This window comes from Solenopsis invicta, chromosome 7 (genome assembly GCF_016802725.1).
Source record: "Solenopsis invicta isolate M01_SB chromosome 7, UNIL_Sinv_3.0, whole genome shotgun sequence".
NCBI classification, from domain to species: domain Eukaryota; kingdom Metazoa; phylum Arthropoda; class Insecta; order Hymenoptera; family Formicidae; genus Solenopsis; species Solenopsis invicta.
The window spans coordinates 3,056,902-3,078,481 of NC_052670.1; the positions used below are offsets into that span (position 1 = coordinate 3,056,902).

The 21,580-nt window shown below is 43.4% G+C and overlaps 1 protein-coding gene across 14 annotated transcripts in view; it reads left to right on the top strand.

The window, feature by feature from the left end:
• Nucleotides 1-21,580, top strand: part of LOC105199959 (bromodomain adjacent to zinc finger domain protein 2B) — a 163,979-nt gene that overhangs the window by 90,416 nt on the left and 51,983 nt on the right. For all 14 annotated transcript variants that reach the window (XM_026130288.2, XM_026130296.2, XM_026130290.2 and 11 more), the window contains exon 3: nucleotides 18,183-18,240. The gene's annotated coding sequence lies outside the window, so the exon portion shown is untranslated. The remainder of the gene's footprint in view (nucleotides 1-18,182; nucleotides 18,241-21,580) is intronic.

Sequence of the window (21,580 nt, forward strand, 5' to 3'; positions counted from 1 at the left end):
AGAAACGCACGAAAGTTGCCGCTGGCTGCTGCTAATGCTGCTGCTCGTTTCGCGCGATCGCTCGAGGTGATGCGAGCCAGTCGTGTTGTCGATATTGCGAACGGTCCCCGATCAAATCCGCGAGGGGGAAGAGGCAAACGCGTAAATTAGGCTGACTGAATTATTTCGGAGCGGTCGCGATTAATCTGCGAAGGATCGCGCGTCGCGAAAAAGAAAAGTAAGTCGCTCGCGTAAAATATCGTTGAATCTAAGCAATAATTAATTACAAAATGAAGTCGAAGAAAAAAAAATACGTTACTGCCGCAGAATGATGTTATCGCAAGGCGTCATTGCGATTTTTCGATTTAGCTTAATTTATGACGTTTCTCTTTGTCATTGCCGTGCAACGGTGACGCGAGGACAACGCGTCCCTCCCCGCGCACGTTCGCTTCTACTTGAGGAACAAAGAGAGGAACGTAAGGTTCGACACCGAGATCGAAATGCAATTTCTTTTCTGTCCTTACGTTTTATTTTCATATCTCGTTGTGTGTTGTCGACTAAAACATCGCGTGGCGAACTCGGTGCCGTGCACCGGCCGGCGGTGTGACGGTTTCGCGTTTTTGCAACGTGGAGACGCCGGCTTTCGCGTGCTCGCGTGACCCGCGACACATTGCTTCGCGGCGGGGGTGGGAGGGTCGCGGGAGGGAGAAAGTGCTAACTCACATTAATTGCGTTTTGAGGTAGACGCGAGCGAAAAGTTTGATTAAATTCGCCGCTTTCGTTTCTCGAGATCCTTAAAGCACTTTATCTATGGTCGTACGTAATTATCCGTCTCGTAATAAGTCGTTGCGAGAAATACGTTGACTAATGCCAATGCGCCGTTTAAATCAGATTCAGCGGGCGGGGATTGTTATTTCTAACGAGAATCCAGCAAACAGAGCCCGTTTACGTTTCGAGAATTATCTCTCTAATTCCTCGCTTGTTTTCTTGGCCGATTGTGTACAGCGTACAGAAAAAAATATATATAGATTTCTATTATATATGTGAAGAAATAATAGAGACTTTGACAGTTTTAGATGTTTTCTCAGTATTTATACCAGAAGGATCAATCAATTGACATTTTCTACGAAATATCGATTTTTAATCGAAAGTCATTTTATTCCAATTTTTCGTCACTTCAATAAATAATATTTCCCGAATGCAACGTTGAGCTTTTTATAAGCAGCGATTGGGCGCGTTTACTGCAATTTAAATAATGAGATCCGACGCATGTATAATAACTCTGATGATAAGCGGTTCGATTTACGGTTCTCTTAACGCACCCAATAAACTGCGCACTGCGTATGTAAACGTTCAAGGAGTAGTTTACGATTGGTTTTAATTACGATGAGATCCGTATATATATGTATGCGAATGAAAACGTGATATTTTTACAACGTAGCTTCTATTATCGGCTCAAACCGAGGGTTTCACAGGCTTTATTCGTACGAATAAAGCTTAGGGAAGAACGCAATAATTGCCCAGTTCTAATAAATTAAATTGCGTTAAATTGGGAGTACATGTCAGGAATTGAATTTGCAATTAACTTTATTCAAATACCATTCCAAAAATATCAAGAAACAATTTTATGCCGCACATGGTTGGACAAATATTTTTGAACGAGTTCTATTTCAGTTGTGCATTGATCGATTTTTCCTCGATTTATCTGGATGCAAATAGTCTTAAATAACATCTCTTTATGCACTTGTATCCTAATATTGTCGAAAATTTTTCGTGTCTCCTAGAAATAAGAATGCTCAAGTTGACTTCGTTCTCGCTAAATGAATTTTTTTTTTTTTTTTTTATCTAGACGGAAAAGAAAATATTTTAATATTGAAATTTATTTCCTTATTGAATATTCAAGGTTTTGTATTTGTATCCAAATTTACTCTCATAATCTGAATGAGTGATTAATCACTTATCAGCGAATAATTCTGATCATCAGTCCCAAGTATGCTACTGGTAATCAGTGATTATCTTAATTGAAAAATCAATGAATTTATTAGCATTCATGTGTATTTATTAGCATTCATGAGTGTATTTATTAATACACCGATCAGTAAGAATTTTTCAATGATTTTTAGGTTTAGATTATCAGGTGGAATTTGATTTATCAGTCCCAAGTATGCCATTGTACTGAAAACACGATTTTATTGACAATACAAATATTAAAATGATTGGATCATTAAAATAATTACATTGCTCTGAAAAAAGGATTTGGTAACTATTACTAAATTGATAATTTTACCTTTCTTGATTAATCTTTTTTTCAGTGCAATGGAATTATTTGAATAAACCAACATAATTATTTTCATATCCCTTTTCTCAACAGAATCGTTTCTTCCATATCTTTCAGTAATTATTCATTAATTCAGATTCAGAGGGTATTTTGCGACGTTAGATCTGAGATATTGTTGGGATATTTTTAATCAGTCCAGACCGAAAGTTGCATGAGGAAGCTAGTAGTTCGCCTGTCAAGGGACAAGGAATGGGACGTAGACGCTTTTCTCGGGGACTAGTCTTGATTTAGCAACGAGAACGCAGGACGAGGGAAGCCGAAGGTCGAGAGCGAGAGAGAGAGAGAGAAAGCCGTGGAGAATCCAGCCTTCTAGGACGTGTTCGTAACGACGTTTGGTAGAAGCCTTACGTTTAACCGCGCTCCGCCTCGATCGCGTTCGTCGAGGAGCGGAGAGCGCCGCTTGTTTTTGTTCACGTGGCGCGCGCACGGGCGGCCTCCGGCCACGCACGCCACGCACACACGCATCCAGCGCCGTCACGTAAAGGCGAATTTACACGGTTCGTTCCTCGACGAGCGAGCGTACCGGGTGAATCATCCGCAGCAAATGAGCTTAGACGCGTACGGTCGGTGACAGTCTATCCGACAGCGAACGACGCGTCGCTTTCGTCAATGATCCCCAAATTTACCAGGGCCGAAAAAGAGCGAACTCGAAATTATAATACGACGCGCGATCGAGACAGCAAACGGGATATAGGAAGTTGCGAGAGTAAGTGTTCTAAGATAAATTTTTTCGACAGCGAGGGAGAGTGAGAGAGAGAGAGGGAAATTTTTTCATTGCGTGGCCTAGATGAATCATTGTCGCTGTCACGGGGGGGGGGATAATCGCAGAGGTTCTTCGCTTACCCGTAACATCGAAGCTTTCGAGCTCACCGAGAGGGGAACTTTCGAAATTCGTGATCTTTCTTCATTTCGATCGAGACCTGTCAAAAAGCGTATCGCGTAAATTCGCCTTAAGCATCGACGATCCTACGTTTCCCAGCGTCAGGACCCTCGTCGCGGCCGTCAACCATCAGCGGCGGGCGAGACGGTGGCAACGGAAAGGACGGCGAAGGGGAGGAGGAGGAGGAGGATGAAGAGGAAGGGGGGGATACGACAATGCCCCACCCCGGTTTCTGGTATCGATCTGCCGCAACGAAAGTCGAGATACCGGCGTTAGAAGTATCAGCCGGACGGATAAGTCCGAATTATATCGGAACGATATATATATAATGCGTATCGCACATATGTGCCTATGTATCCCATATATATATATATATAGATGTACGTATATATATCTCCGCGCGTAATATGGCCGCGTGTATGGCCGCGCTGCGGGTCCTTCCAGCTGCTACCTGACTCGACGAAGGCCAACCCGGCCTCGCTGAACGACTTTTGTCTCGAAAATGTCGGTTGCCCGCGCTCCTCTCTCGGTGCCGCCGCGCCGCCGACCAGGCCGATTCACCGCCGCTGTTACCGAGCAGAGTCGGAGTCGAGTCTCGAAAACGGTCGCGCGTTATCGCCACGCCACGGGAATTAGTCTCGCCTGTAGACCCACGAGCGGCGCGTTGCGTTGCGTTACGTTGCGTCGCGTCGCGTTCGCAGCGCGTCCTCCGTCTCGTGGCCGTCCGACGCCCGGCGTGGAGCGCACAGTCGGAAGGAAGCGGTTACGAAGCGACGAGCGGCTCGGAGCGCGCGCGTTGGGATCTTTAGCGAACAACAGTGCGGAGAAATAAGTCGGAGACTCGTGTTTTTTTTTTTTTTTAAGTTCGCGTAAACGTGAGGTGAACGTTCATTCAGTTGATATCGTGCTACGCCGCGAGATCGCTCAACGAAACTGAAAGAGACAAAAAAACAACAGCGGAAAAGAGGTTCGGAAATTTGTTAATTCGTTTATCATTTCACTGCGACGAAATCGCGGTTAATTATAATAACGTTGTTAAAACTCGCGCGTGCGTCGTTAACCGCGTAATCGGAAAAATTTGGAGAACATTTTTTCTCACCGGACGTTATTTCGCATCGAGTGCTCGCGTATAACGGCAACCGAATTAAATCAACTGAATTCTGACGAAGCGTAACGCATTATAAATGTATATTTTACGCGACACGCGACACTTGACACACACGTACACACTCGGGGAATAATGCAGCACTTTATCGTTTTACATGGAAATCGCGAAAGTTCTCCTCGCCGTCACACAAGCAACGGAGGGGGATCCAACGGATCGGAGCCGTAGGATCGCATTATAGCCATGCTGAATCTCTCTCTCTCTCTCTCTCTCTCTCGAGTGCTCGGTGGACCGTTGGTTTTCGCAATTCCGCGCGATAATTTGCAAAGGATTGAAAAGCCGACGATGCGTACGCGGCGCGCTCGCTCGCGCCGTTAAAAACCATTGAAAGCATCGAGACCATTGAAACGTGATCTCTGCCGGCTGAAAGGCAGGCAGGCAGCATGCAAAGCCGACAGCTGCAAGAGTGCTCTCCGTAGCAGGTATGATGTAGGCAGAGGCATGATGCGAAATTATGGCACCGATATGTGCGCGTGTATACGTACGTACATATGAGCGACGCGTAACCCCTCTTCTCGACCGTGTGCGTGTACGTGTGTGCGTGTGCGTGTGCGCGCGTAACGCGAGGCCCACATCGTCGCACGTGCGCATGAAAAATCGCTGGCTCGCGGAGGCCAATCCGCCGCTCTCGCGGGCCGCTCTCGACGGACGGCGCGGCGCAATGAAATTGCACGCACATTGTTGCAGCGTGCGCTAAGCGCGCGAAAAAGCAAAATAAACGCCGGCGATGTATCAACGCCCACCGTCGCCGTGCGATAAAGGTGGCTCGATTACACGACTCGTTCTCGAGGCGGCGGCGACGGAAACGCGCGAGAAGAGGATGTTTGTTTATTTCGCGCGTAGAGATCGAGTCGCGCATTTCCGGGATGTTTTCTAAAAGCCACGTCGTCGTCGGTTCGATGAGTCAGAAAGAAAGGCAGAGAGAGAGAGAGAGAGAGAGAGAGAGAGGTACGAACGAACGGCCGGCATGTTTCAATGCCGAGATAAATTAATCGTTCCGCGATTATTCATTATCACGGATGAATACTTGAATAGCAGGGTCGGCGAGACATCAGCTGTATCATAGCGTAACACGAGATCGCAAGATGACGCAAAGTTAATGATGCTGTAAGCATCGATACGTATACGTCATCGGTATATCGCACATGCAACGTAGAATTCACGTTCACGCTTGCGCAGTCTCGAACACTCTGCATGCGTAGGTTACTTATTCTCGCCGCCTGACACATGGAATTCTAAGAAAAGTCTTGTATGCTTACTGTTAAAGCTAAGTGATACGGTTTCTATTCTCTACAGTTTTTAATTAATTAATTAGAAACAAATAAAGGAGAACACAAATGTTTATACTTTAACCCTTAAGTAGGTGCGTGACTTTTTTGATGTAAGTGTATTTTTTTAATTATAAAGATAGAATAATAAAACGTAACAAAATTGTAAGAAACACATTTTTCTTTAATATTTTGCTGCGTAATGTTTTAATTTAATTATAATAGTACGTTTATTTAGCTTATGACTTTATTCCAGTTTTCATTTAAAAACAATTTTATTAAACATTATCATTATTATTTTATTAAATTTATTTTACTATATATATATATTTTAAGCCATTAAAAATAATTGATAAATTATATATATTTTCCCTCTTTTATATTATATTAATATATTTTGAATGTAAATTATTACATTTTTTCTATTTTAAAATTAAAATATTAATATTATTAATTATGAATTAAATTACAAATAATTTCATTACTTTCTAAAAGAAATACAGTTTGATTCCCACACTCACGAGTTAAGGAAATTTTAAAAATGTAGAGAATATCTTATTACTTCCACGTGAACAGGTAATTAAAAAAACACACATTGTCTCACTCAAAAATAAATCTCGATTTTAGTCTCTTTCCTATATGAAACAAAGATATCAGAGTGAAAAATTTTTTCATTCGTTTCCCAGTCTCTCTCTCTCTCTCTTTCTCTCTCAGCTCGTCCATAATCTTATCGGTTGCACAACAGATAATGTATTAACGTCGCGCGATCGATGTGTATCAATTTTAGCAGCTAAACTCGTTTTCGTTTCGAGCCTCCGCAATTTTCAGTATCCCATTTGCGTCACTGCGCGCTCGTGTGTGCGTAGCTCCCGCTCATCTGCACTTATCAGTTAACACATTCCTTAATTAAACGAGGCGGTCGCCCCGACGTTAGGGAAAACGAGTAACGAGGCAGCGACGAGCGCGGAGCTCGGACCGTTCGCGTGCACCAGTACGCGCGCGTAGTGTAATTATTGCGCGGCTATATATAATTATTGAGTGCCATCCGCGCGTGCACACGTTTTTCACGAAACGTCTTGTGTGAACGATGTAAGTAATTTTAAAAGGATCGTCACGCTTCGAGAGGAGATAAAAAAAAATATAATTTTCTTTCTAAGGCAGGTGCCTCGCGTTAATGATTACGTTACGGGGAACGAGTCACGTGTTTGACACGTTCGCCACCACGTGGACTCGAAGATGCCGGAAATTTGAAGAAATTTCCCCCAAAGGGTCTTGTCAATTTTTACTATTACAGAGATTTTTTGCGAGGATAAAAATATTGTGCATCTTTGTATTCTAAAGGTTCTCCTGAACTTTTTGTCCACTCAAAAAATGTCTTCATGATAATAAACCAAAACCTACATTTCGGGGAAAATCCGTGGCAACTCTGGCCATTACGCTCCACGTTTGCGCGACTACTCGATTCCCGCGACCGAAATTCCGCGCGTACGTGACATGTAAAAGCGGTCAAAGTTCCCAATATCCTCCCTCAAAAATAGAAACGGCATAATAAGTCAGGTCAAAATTTGATATCGATTGATCCCCCTTTAACCGAGATTCGTAGGTCGGAAATGAAAATCGTCGTGCACCGAAAAAGAGTTTAACAATAGCTACCGAATGTCGAGTGAAATAATGCCAATTAAATATTTGATTAATATGATCAAAGCTAATTTTATTTTTCCGATTATTTTAGCAAGTATTATCAAATTTAATAATATTTACATTAATAATATTTACATTATAAAATAAGTAAAATTATTTTCGGTTATATTGACGAAATGTTTAATTGGCATTATTTCACTCAACATTTTGTAGCTGCAACCAAATTCTTTAGCACAGCTAAAGAGTTTTTCTTATTTTTTACTTTGCATTATGTCGACATTTGACAAAATTAAAAAGTGCGCCGTTCTTTTAATTATTGTAGAAGCACTCTCATCAGGTGAGATCGCGCGCTTCATGTAGATCTTGCGCATTAGCCGTCTGGTGCTTAAACATTGTTTGCGAAGTAGTTACGTCTGCTACATATAATATCGAGAAGTTGGTCGAACTCACGCCCGAACTTTCCACACAATGCGTGCACGCGACTACAATCGACATTTTACTCGGCTGTTTCGTAATCGAGCGCAATCTGGAACAATAACAGTATCTCGCTGCGCTACTTAATTGTTAGAAAAAAATTTTTTTTTGTAAAAAGGAAAGAACTTTACACAAGGGTCAAAGTAAAATGGTGTTTCGCTAATTATTTCGTGATATTGGGGCACGATACAGCGAAAGTTCGAAATCATGTACGAGGGAGAGAATTACCGTAACGAGCATTTAAATATACTTATCTTAAAATAGAATCCTATTTTGTGTGCAGGAAAAATATGCTTTCGGTAAAAATGTAACTCTTTTTATATTTGCATCCCCCCTCCCCCAGCGACAGTTGTTATTTCTGCCGGAGCGACAAAACTACAAGTTTTTAATAAAAACACGTGACCGCCGTATTTCTGCATGGAAAATTGCTGAAGCACGTGTTCCACTCTTTCCACGTTTTCCTCGTAGGCGCGTATGCGATGTCATTAAATTTGCGAACAGAAGCGAAATTGCAATAAACTCCGAATTCCTCCTCGCCTTAATTAGTTGGCCGGCGAAAGTTTCAGAAGGCACTCGTGAAACGCGCGACTGTACTTAAAAATCGAGGCTGTATATCGTCAAGTATTCCTCGTCGCTTTGCACCTCGATAAAAAGTTTTATCCATGACGGCGCGGCTTTAGTTTTTTTTTGTTTTTTTTGTTTTTTTTTTGTTTTTTTTTTGTTTATGCGAGATACGACCCGCGTCGGCAGCCAAGAATAGAGGATTCGTCGGCGCGCGGGATAACGAATCATCTGGCAGGGACTCGTCGATCTTTATGGGCCTATTACAGGGATAGGCCTTGAACACGTGTTCCACGAGCTGCGGAGATCATTGCGCGCGCGCGCGCGCGCGCGTGAGAGAGAGCCACCTCCCTTTGTCTCGCCCGCTTTACGAGAAAAGGATTCCGCGCTGCTCCACGTAATCGGTCGAACATATTTCAGACGCGGTGACGCAATCGGTTACCTGGCGGCAGACGATCCAGCGAGAACATCCACAAAATTCACCTTTGACCTCTCGAATTCGATTTTGATGAGTAGGCACTCTCAAGATTGAAATGGCGAGCTCTCACCGAGATTCGTTCAATGTAATCCAATCGTATTTCTAACCATCAATTTCGATTCAAAGCGCAAATTTGCATACTAACTCCCGAGCGATCGTCTTCTTTTTTAATTTATTATTCATTATCTCGTAATTCTTTATCACAGTAAGAGCATGCAGATAAGAAGTTTCTTTCTTATTTTCCTTGTCGCGATGTATTAATATCATTATCTCACCTTTCACATTCTTTTCGTCTCTATTATCGACACGTATCGGCCACAGTTATTAACATCGAAAACGCGGCCGTTTCTTCATCCACGTGCAATGCAAACACAAGCGACATTTGCATCCGCTGAATAATCATCAGTATTGGTTTATGAATACTAAGAATTTCGCGTATCAAGGGTCGCAATCCCGAGCGGTGCGGCGTCGCCGCGTCGGTCTATCGCGTTTGCGCTCGCATCCGCTCGTCGCTCGCCGGGCCTATGATCGATCGTTCCGTCGAACAAGTGGATGCGTCTCCACGATTCTGTGGGGGAATGAAAGAGGGAATAATAAAAAAAGAGAGGAGCGCGGAAGAGAACGGTCGAGGGGAGCGAAGGAAGCTTGGGAGAGGGCTGCTGATTTATGGTTGACGGCGGCGCTGCGAGGTGTTTTCGCCGCGTAACTTCCGCCAATTTTGTTTCGTCTTGCCGCGGCGGGGCAATCCCGGTTTCCGGTTTCTAACGGAATGGCCAACCACGACTCTCGCCTCGCGTTGCTATTGCCCCGGTGCGGTGTATACTACTAATGCGGTCTGTCTTTGATTTTCAAACGAGATCGCCGTTGATTTCACAAGATTCTAACGTCAGTAACGATTACAGATAGTCCCACGTGTGTTTGATATCGCTGATCGCTCGATAGATATTTACTGTGGAAAGATTTGGGATAATTGGACAATAAATTCGTGATTAAAATTCGTATGGGACGAAAGAAAACGGTAGGAGACTTTGTCGACATTTTTTTAGTTTGTAACGCGATACATATCTCGCATGTGAATTTCATTAAATAATTAAAGTTATTAATGGTAGATTAAAGTAGCGATACTTAATAATTGCGTATTTAATCGTTCATTAAGCGTTACGTTTCTTTCACGAGCGAGAAGCTGAAAATCTCTCTTTGCAATTCCAATCTCTGTGTTAAAAAGTAAACAAATATTCAGTTATATGAAAAGTTTCGTAAAAACGAATTTCAATGGTCTCTATTGTTATTGACATTTTTTGTTATCTCTACGTACAACCAGCTCGTGTTGGTCTTTTGTTTGCTAGTTGACTTTTTAATCTTCCTGCCTCTTTCGATACCTCGAAAATCTCTCTTTTTATTTTTCGACAGCGCGATTGTTACCGTCGATGAGTCGTCCGCGAGTCGAACGCGGCGCGAGAGAACCTAGCGAGCGAGGATTATCTCGCAGAAGCGAATCGGCAGGGTAAAATCTAGGCCGCGCGACTCTCTGAGAACTGGAACGTGCGTGCAGGTGCGAAACCTCACTGGGCTCGAGGGACCGAGAGAGAGACGCATATTTCCCTTCTCAAACCGTCGTTCTCGTTACACCTGGGAACGACTGAATTTTAAGTATAAGGTGTCACGATCTCCAGTCAAGTACGCCGGTTTCTCGCCATCGACAGCAGCAGCGCTTTGGCTCTTTAGGCCGGCATTCATAGTCGATTCTTATTTTTAAGACTATCTTAAATGTCATCTTAAGATGTCATCGATCAAAGAGCCTTATTAGCATCTTAAGATATTACTTAAAGCGGTCTTGAAATAAGAATCGACTATGAATATCGGTCCTACCATCCTGGAAGTCTCGAGTCTTTTCACCTATTCAAAAAATGGTTCCAAAAATCTCTAAAAATTCACAAACATATTTTTAACTTTTTAGAACAAATATTGAAACTTTACTTTAGAAAATAATAAAATGTAGTGTATAATTTAATAACCGAAGTATTCGCAAGTTGGGTAAAAGTGGCATTTGATTTGAAAAGTTATAACATTTTATAATAAATAAATGTAAAAAAAATACTTTAGAATCGCTCGGACACGAAATACCCATGATAATAGAAAAAGGGTTAATAATTTGATTCGCGTAATTTATGGGACGTAAAACGGCGCGTTTAATATCACTAATTACTTTTATTGTTGAGCGTTATTAATTGCTTTCTCTACCTGTCAAGCGTGTATTGGTATCCGCGTGTAGGTACACATTTTCTTACGAATGTAAAGAAAGTCTCGAGCAACAGATCAACGTAACGGTTTTTAGAGTCCATTATTTTTTCTTTTTTTATTGTGGGCAGGTTAATCTTCGTTTCAGTGGAACTTGCTCGAGGAAAATGCTCGTACATTGATTATATATTGCGACAGGTATAAACGCGTTGCGTCGCGGTGCTTCGCGAAAATTGTCGATTAAAACTTTGAGGTCGGCCATTAGCCTTCACCCACATTACTCAATCGTAACCATTGCGCGATTGCGTCAACTGTTCTCCCTGTCGGTTCGTCTCGACTACACGACGACGACGACGACGACGACAACGACGACGACGCGCGACGTATCGAAGGTGTTGCTCGCGGAATTAATTTATGCATTAATTATCATGAGTACTTAAGTCCCCTCGTTCCCCTCGATATACATACGTCATGTACGCAACGCATATATTATTCCGCGCGATCGCTGCCGCGCGAACTGCATTTTCAAGTGCCGCGATTTTATATGCAGAGCGCCCGTGGCGCTAGAAAAAGAAGACTGCGAGTCACACAGTTATAAATTTTACAGAGACGGATAATAAAAAAGGAGTCGCACACTCGCGCAAAAAGTGAATAGAGTTCACGGGTAAACGTAGTGTATGGTAATAGGTGCATTTGATAAACAGAAAAGATATTCGCTCTTGATAAGTTAGATTATTTTGTTTCCTCTGAAATTTACATTAATTTAAATTGTATTTCCTATTTTTGCTATATTTTTTTCCGTGCTTTTATTATTCGCATTTGCTATTACTTACGCCGTTATTACTTATTTTTTTTGTCATTTAAATTAAATATCGCAGTAATTATGAGAATATGCACTTTTCGGTATTAGCATGAGATAAAGTGATAACGGTAGCAATGACGGGACCGTATTATAACATTTCCGCTAACACAAATCGCCTGTATAGCATTCGGAATAGAATATTATTCAGCACGGAGAAGATTCCCGTAATACTTTTTGCATAATTCTACTCTGGCCAACAACGAAAAGCTTTTTAACGAAATCTCGAAAATACTGATGATCCATTATTACATTAATGCATTCGAGAAAAGAGATACGTGGCCACTGCTGGACCATTGCATTAGAGATGTTTCGCGTGGAATAAAATTGCGCGCATTAACATGACTGTTTAACTACATAGGTAATGACAGCCAATGCGACAAAGGGAAAAGCGGAGAGCATTGTCGTTACATAATTAAAGCAACGGAGTATTTCGTGGAAATGTATTGCGGCTGTGCGGGAACTTTCAGGCGCAATTAGCAGAATCGTAATTGATATCAGGCAATTTGATATTCTCGCTCGGATCGAAAAAATCGCGCCGGACGATATATCTCGCGTTAATTCTTATCGCCATTACGAATTGCCCAATTATTAATTGTCCCCGGCAATTCGATGTTTATACGCTCCAGACGCGTTTCGACACGTGCGTTACGTGTATGACGCAATGTTGAATTTCTCATAAACCATTTTTATTTTTAAAATATTCTTTACAGGACATATTTATCCGCAGTTTTTTTTTTTTTACATCAAGATTCATTTTGCAACTTTGATGAAACGCGTGTGTGTAATCAGAATCGCGCCGTCAGCCGATTTTAAACAATTTATTCGGAAGCGTCACATTATTTCGTCATATTCAAACTCGATTTGCGTAAAGCCATTCCTTTTTTTTGTCTCCACGGAAGGTGACGGAAGCCGTTGGCTGTTAAATAAAACCGACTAGAGCGAAGACTCGCTGAAACCTGTCATTGAAAATTTTAGTAGAGTCGCGATCGGTTCGTGCCAAATAATTTTTCCGAAAATGCATCAAAGTCAGCGAGACGGGATCTCCCGATGACGAAAATGCAGAGTGCACGGGGGACGCTGAAGAAATCACGCTCACCCGTCAAATCGCGGATCGAAATTGCCACTCTCGGGGAAGACACTGACCCAGATACCGGCGTACATGGGGAAGGTCGTATGTAAACATACGTGTGTACATGCCTACATATATATTTTATGTACCCACACACACATATATATATATGTACGTGTATATAGATCGATGTGTGTGTACGTACATACTCTCGAGTGAATAATACCCCGGACCCGGCGGCGCGTGCACCGCGCGTCCACGTACAGTGCATGAGTGCACACGCGCGCGGCCGCGGGTGGCGTATAAAATAGAGGTGGGTTTACGTATTTTCTTCTCCTCCCGCTCACGAGAGCTCGCGTGTGCGTCGCGCCCGTTTATGTGCACGCCGGTAATGGCAATGTACGCGCACGTCGTGCAATACGTATCGCGAAATGTTTGCCACGTTGATTAACCGCGCGATAGGGACCTTTGAACAGAAGCGAAATTAAATTTGGTCGCGCGCTCTCGTGGGTAAACCGGTGAAACAATGGATGTCATCGTGTCTTTAGTGGGGAAAAAAAATCATTAAAGTATCAAGATGTGAGAAGTATTTTCCAAAGTTAAAAGAAAACGAGTAATTAAGAAAGGGATTAATAAACTTTTATGGTCGCCTTGCGATATAAACGGAACTTGACTTGATCATCTGTAGGCTTAAACACAGCGATAAACTTCGAAATATGTGCGATGCAAAAATTTCGTTCCGACACGCCTGGAATTTTTATATTACTCTTTTTTTTACATCACAAAATTCAGAAACGATCGAAGAGAGTTTTCTTGCGTATCGGCGATAAGGATAAAGTTGTCTGACGTATTCTATATTCACGCTCGTGTAGATAATTTACATAGCAACGACGTGCGTACGTCCGCGTGTGTGCGTCAGCGCGTAAAAATGCAGTGCTTGTGAATGAAGCTGTAGTAGTGACGAGCGCACATACGTGCGTACGTAAAGTTATATATCGATGACTCAGTCAGTCAGTCCCGCTGACTCTCGTTACAACTCGCGCAATTTACAAGCGCTTTCTCAAGGGATCGTTGAACTCGGGATCGAGCACTGTCTCTTTCCGAGGGTTTTTTTTTTTTGTTAGCCGTCGTTAAGGTGGATTACATCAACGTGGAAATTAACGTCAATCGTATACATTGTAATTAGCGTGCAACGAAGATTTTTGAAAAAACCTGCGAAGAAGAAGTAGACTCGAGGTAGTAATTGAAAAGCGACTCGTGGAAAACGAGAATTTATAACGGGGCTACGTTCGAATGTATTTATTAAATTATTCACAACCTTAATGCGTACGTTACATATTGCAATACACGCGTTATCCTCTTTAAAGTGTAATTATTAGAAATACGAGAATCCGAATACGCGCTACACCGATCAATTGAGGTCGTAATGATTGCATTTTACATTCGCTACGTGTATTCAAGAATAGATTCGTGGTTTTTCATTTTCGACATAACAATTGGTACATGAATAAATGAACCGTGGGCAAGATGTGCCATGATGGCCACGATAATCAATGGTTGTGGTTGATGGTATTCTACTGTCTGTATCAACAGTTAACAGCGGCAAAATGGCCATTTCGTGTTCCCGTTCGTCGTTGCGTGCCGATCTATAATTTAACAAAATGCACCGTTCGAAATGATCGATAGCCAAAGATAATTATTATTCCACACCTACACTCACAAACGGACGCATGGATCATGTAATTGTGTTCCGCTTTGATGAGCATCGACGAGGCGCGTAAAGGCGTGTTCTTAATTACAGAGCAATGCGATAGAAAGTTGTGTAATATCTTTTTCTTTTTGTTTGTTTCTTTTTTCATTGTCGGTGCAGAGTCGATCATATCTTATCGCGTCGCGTCTCTTTCCGTTTGAGATAAAAATGAAGCAAATTGTGTTGTCGGATCTACGACCGCAACAGCGCGATAATGAAATCGGTATAATTTACAATTCATACTTTATAATTCCGTTTTACGAGGCACAAAAGTGAACGGTAAAAGATTAATATGCTGACGCTTTGCGTCGCGGTATTGCCAATAAAAGTTATTGTTATTGCGAACGATGCCGCTAATTTAAATATCCGCGAGCGCGCGGCGCTACGTGCGTTATGTGTTTATGGTGTGGTAGTATGTGTGTGTGTGCAATCGCGCGCGCGATTGACGTTTGGATGACGGACGTCACGTTATTCATGAATTATGGATACAATTGAAGCGCTTGTGATATCGCTGAAACGTCGCGATGCGGCTTTTCCGCGTTCATACGCGACGGAAAGAGCGGTAGGGGAAGGGGGCGCGCCTTTCCACGCTCGATTGCGCTAGGTCGAGGCTTTTTGGCCGTTATCAACGCAAGCAGATAAGAGCTTTCTTCGTTAATTAATGAATTAATGCCCCGGCAGATAAAATCGGCCGAGGTCGGGCGAGCCATTGAGTCCCGGACTCTTTAATCCTCGTCACCGCGGGCAAATCGCCTTCCGCGTGATGAAAAAAACTAAAGGTCGTGTCAGGGTGCACGTAATTAATTGCACAACAGATTATTGATTATTCGCGGACGTGTCGAGAAAGTTAAAGCGCGCGCGAACGATGTAAGATAGCGGTGAAACTCTTGCCGCTAATGACATGGTTTTTCTCAAAGATTTCTTTTTCCGCGATCGAGAGGGAGATATATAAGCATGGTTATAGACGATATTTAGTTTCGCTACGGTAAAGATTTACGTAATCTTCCTCTTTAGAGACAGACACGCGCATTCGGTCTTGTGACCGAGTGGGTACAATGTCAGGGCACAACCGTTTGGTGGATTATTGACACTAACTCCCCTCGCATGGGTACGACCTACACGCACACACACGACCACACACATGGACATTTTATACCGTGTGTGTAATGTATTTTTATGGCCATACTGCTTTAACGTCAGATACATTCTTCGCTATTATGCACATATCTCATGTTCATCGATATAAGCAACACAAGGGGGGAAAGAACTTGGGCGGAAAGTTAACATGGCCGGGAATGTGAGGTTCGCGAAATTTCGTGGAATTTCTTGCTCGAGAGTTTGTTGAGAATAACTATCCCCCGCTCATATAATAATGTTCCGCGCGAGGGTACACATTGTCCTACCGGTTCCAGGTATGATTACAAGCGAGTAATTTGGTTTATGGGGCAACATTTGGATTGTATCCAGAACGCGGTTAGTGGATTCCGTGAGACTTCGCGAAGACCCATTTTCTCCGGTGAACTTGTCGAGCGATATCAATGTTAATGCATGCGCATCTTTTTAAAACGTGCACATTTCGGTATTATCATATTATAGTATTTATTGTAAAGAAATTAGATGATTCGAATCTTGAGCGAGACTCGTGTACGAGATTAGTATTTAACGTTAATGTTTCGTGTGCGCCATCAGTGCGTTACTCGGTGTAGCGACGATTGTTCCATGAAAAAAGAAAAAAAAAACATGTGTACTACACCGAAACCATAGAGATACTACATGCGGACGGCGGGACGTCGCATGTCGGTTTCGCAAGTGGCTCGTAAAAATCTGAAGTGCTCGGACGTTTAAAGGGACACGGTCGTATCGCTCTCCGCGTCGGAGAACGCCGCCATGTACGATTGTCTCGGTTAGATACACACGCTCTCGCGATATCCATCGTATCGATCATAATTTCTGTCGAAACGCGAAGTGGATGCGCGACCGAATAGCGACTTCGCAGCGGCGAGGCACAGGCAACGCTAACATTGACTCGGCATTCATGCATTAGCGTACGCCAATGTAAACGCTTTGCTACATTCATGTGTTTCCTTTCCCGCGGCAAACGCGATCGATGGCAAATATTACTTTGGTCAATTCCAGCCGGCAGTCTATTTACTTGTTTGTGGTATCACTTTGCTGCGCCGATAGGGAAAAGTCGAGAGAGCGAGAGAGAAATAGTGGATCGGGTAGGAGAGGGGGGGGGCGGAAGGGGAGGAGACGAATATACCGATACGGATGTGATCCTATGGTTCGTATGTACATGGATGCGCTTTCGATATGCATCGACTAGCGCACGCGTAGTTACGAATACCAGATTCAGCCACTTATCTCCCCCGACGAACCTTTCGGTCAGTTAACTGTTACGATACGTACGTGTAATGATGATGAATGATTCGGAATTAGTCTCAATTTCGGACCGCTCTGAATTATGACTGTCGTTATGGAAGTATGGAGAGTCGAGTGTTTTCATTTGTGTTTCACTTACTGACACAGATACTACTATTTTACTATCTGCAAGTAAGAGGAGAGAAGGAGATATCTTTAGCGCATTAAGATAACTGGACTATTTTTATACGTGTATTTTTAAATAAGTATTTTTAATACGTTCGATAAAGTATCCACCAGGAGCTCATCTTCTTCGCAACAGAGTAGCAATATTTTTAATTGATTCTTCGATTTGAACATTGCTCTGACATTAATGAACATTTCTAAGACGAGTGTTTCTGGAACTGTGATGAAACGTATCTTTAAACTACTACATCTACATATCTTATAAATATTAATCGTTTTGGAAATTTTCATTATTCATTAATTGCATATTTGCATTATAATTGCATACATTGAGAGAAAAAAATTACTAAATTTTAATAAATATTTGTTTGAATACTTGCAATAAAATAATTTATTAAATGTAAATAAATAATTGTTTAGTACAAGAATCACTAATATGATTCAATTGTCATTTTTTTTCATCGAATAAATATTTATGTACCGTAAGTAAATATTTCATTGCAAGTATTCAAATGAATTTTTTTCTCTGTGTATAGTTACATAATTCCAAGAGAGTTCTCTTTTCTATTTATACAATAGTCGCTAGTTTTCTAAAGTTGCAAGCGCATTTGGATTCGTTGCGGCCAACATCTCGATAAAGTCGATTTACAAACGCGAATTACACGCGAATTTTAGAAACTGGAGTAACTCGCGCCAGAAACGGGAAGTTTGTTTTATATCATCGTCAGTTCGATCGGAAACGTTTACACGTGGATGCGCAATAACAAGGCGATCGATCACGATTCGAGAAAACGCACGCCGTTGAGATATGCGCTGATGATTACGCGTGTTCGCATCTTAATAATCCCCATTTGGCCGCGGGTAATATAAGAACTAGAATCCTAACCCGTTTGGCGTTGTTATTAACGACGCAATGTGTTTTTGTGTTTCAGGTGCGATGGAGTCTCGCGGAGCCGGCTTCTACTATGAGTTGAGGCTTCGTAATTAATCGTGAGTACACGAGTATACCACGTGCATACGTGTGTGTGTGTGTGCGTGTGCGTGTATGTGCGCGTATATGTACATGGCGAGCGAATGCCGCGTGTTACAACGAGAAATGATCGTTAAGCGATGCCCGTCCGGACACGTATCGTGCATATGTAATGCCCCCCTTCCCCCTCGAAATTGCGAATTTAATATCGCGAGTTTTATTGCCTCTCCGCGCTCTCGCTCGCTTCCTCCGCCCCGTAATTTACATTTGACAATTACGATTATATTAATCGCGGCGCTCTCACGCGACTCATTAAACGCGTCTTCTTCTTCTTCCATTGTGAAGCGATATAGAAAGTCGAATCTGCCCGCGGCGATTTTCATAAGCGTATACGCACGGGTTTCGATGTCCGATCGTTGATCTTTTTCTCTAACGTAACGAGCGGTAAGGTGCGTCGAGAATACGGGTCGCATTAATATTTCACTATCGGCTTTTCTATTTTTACATCGCACGCGCTATGCAGAAACTTTGTATAGCAACACGCCATGTGTCATATGCAACTTTTTTTTTAAACGTTTCGTAAAATAGCGCTTCTTTGAACTTCCGATACGGCTATAGAACTGTTACATATATATATAAGATGCATCAAACATGTGTCATGTCGACATGTCGAAGAAAGAAAAAGAGGGACAAATTGTATTCTGTTGCTCCTTAGGAAGCGCTCTCCATATTCTTTAAATTTATAAATCAAAAGGACAGTTGCAAAATATCGTTTTCTCTATACGGATTACTGTACACGATACATTTAGGCCATCATGTGTCGTTAAACATTTCTATAAGTAACGGTTTTATTATCATAGATTTAAGAAAAATCTACAACGATCATTGCGAGCGTTTCGCTGGCTTCGTCTCAAACGCGCGCATTTCCGCTACAGTCCGCATTTATTCGCTGAATAAAGTGCTGTTTGCGCGTTAATATGACTTCATTCCGCAATCGATTTGAATTCGATTCGCCGCGAACGGGGGCGGCTGCGGCTGCGGCGGCGGCGGCGGCGGCGGCGGCGGTGGTGGCGACGGCGATTTCCACCGTGGGCGTCGCGGCATTCTCGAAAGGGATTACGGTGCTCGGGGGGCCCGGCGCGCATTTCTTCGTATCGATCGCCGTCGCGAATACTCCCACATAATTCGCTTATTACAGCTTCCGCGTATCTCCGCGTTTTCCCCACGGCATGCCCGAGTTCGCGGAAAAAGTATGCGCGCTCGGTCGGGAGGAACACCTACTCGTGTTCGTGCAATCTCGCTGGCTCGCTCGCTCGCTCGCTCGCTCTCGCACGCCACGTTTCTCGTTTCTCGTTTCTCGTTTCTCGTGCTACGCGCCACGAGCATCGCCGCTATAATTGCAGCCGATGCGACGTATGTACGCTAGCATGACGCCCGGTCGCCCCGTTGCGTACGCGCGCGTTTCTCGTATCGGTGCACGGATGTGCATGTGCATCTGCGCGCGTGTATTCGGCGGACGCGTGGGGAAGTCCCCGTTAACGGCGCTGTAGCGCGTTCGTGCAACCGTTGTATTCGCGCCGGTTCGAGAGAGATAGGAACCGAAGGAGGGAGAGAAAGAGAGAGACGGTATTCCCAATAGAGAAAGGGAGAGAAATATTGGCGGGCCGTTCGAGAGAGAGAGAGAAAGAGAAACTAAGAGCGAGAGAGCGAGAGCAACACACGGAGTAGTCGAGGGATGGTTTTGCTCTGCTGGCTCTGTATTGATTGCTGTGCTGCTCCTCCACCTCCACCATCTCTTGCGACGATCTCTCTCTCTCTCTCTCTCTCTCTCTCTCTCTCTCTCTCCTCACTCCTGTCCCGCGATCCCTGCCGCCCGCACACCAACGTAGCCGCCCGTAATGTTGGTTCGCTCTCTGCGAAACCATCAAGATCCGAGGTCCTCGTTGCGCCACGTATCTCTTCCCTCGAAACGCCCCGACGAGAGAAGAGTCCGCCTGTAATTGACGCAGATAGGAGTGCCATCTGCTATGGCACGAATGGACGGGGAACGCGCGTAATGTCCGTCGTCCTCGGTCGACGTGTACCATGTAAGGATTCATTGAATGGGAAACTAAGCTCGGCCGCGAGCGAACGAGCCACTCTTCGTGACGCTGTCGAGACTCGCGTGCTTCGCGTTTTGCGTCTCGGCTTCTCCGGCTCCGGATGAGTTCGTGGGCAATCGTCGCGTCTCACCAGATCCGATTTATTGAACTTGTCGGGTTTTATAATATTTCGATAAACGTACGCCCCTTCGACGAGTCTGAAATTTCGCCGCACGCGCGTTTCACCCACCGAGTGACCTCCTCGACGTTCTGTAATTACAACGTTATTTGTCGTCCCGCCGAGTTATTAGGATCGCACTATTACGTTTGTACACATGAACCTGTAATTTTATGCGTCATAGTTTTATGCGCGTGTATCTCCCTTTGTTGCGCTTCACGTTCATCTCCCTCGCGAGAGCTTTTCGAAAATTCCGGTTCGTCAAATATTATTATATACACATACATCTGGTTTCATTACGGCAATTAACCGGGATAGCGATGGACTTGTTGCAAATTGGCGTTCTATTTAAATTCGCTAATTACTGTTACGACATAACGATGATACGCTCGCTTCAGGATGAAACATTCATGTTGTGCTGCAAGGTCCGCGTGTGGCTGTATGTTTTTCTTTCGAGCACGGGGGAATGGAATCGGGTATAATTAACGTATATGGAAGTATTATCTGATGCGGCACAGTGACATCGATGCAACGCTCGTAATTACGTCTCTCCGCCGCGGCGTTGTCGTGGATGCAGAAACGGGTTTACGTGAAAATATCGAGCCAAAGTTTTGCCAGCGTACATCGGTCGATCACGGGAAAAAGATATTGCCGGCGTAGCAATCATATTTAGCTTTGCTTCGAAGAGCGTAAGTTATCGCATAATCTCACGCATTTTTCTATCTTCGTATACGCTAGGATAGGAAAACGTTAGACATATATACCGCATCCCGCATTACATTAATAATAAGCACGAACATGCGAATGTGTCATTAGGCTGCATTAGCAACTGAGATAATGGAACTTTATTGCATTAATGAATACCAAATGCTTCTTCTTTTCCTGAATGCTTCCTGAAAAATTAGAATTTCGAGCTAACGCTCTCCGAACTCTGAACGAACTGATTTATCCGCTATCTCGGCACAAGCCGACGACGCGAGATGTTCGTGGATTAATAAGGTCGAGGTATTCGAGGCGGAAAAAGCGGAAGAAGCGCAAGAATAAACGCAATACGTTGAAGTCGAACGCGCATTGTCGGGAGCAGCAAGGGCGTCGCATTTC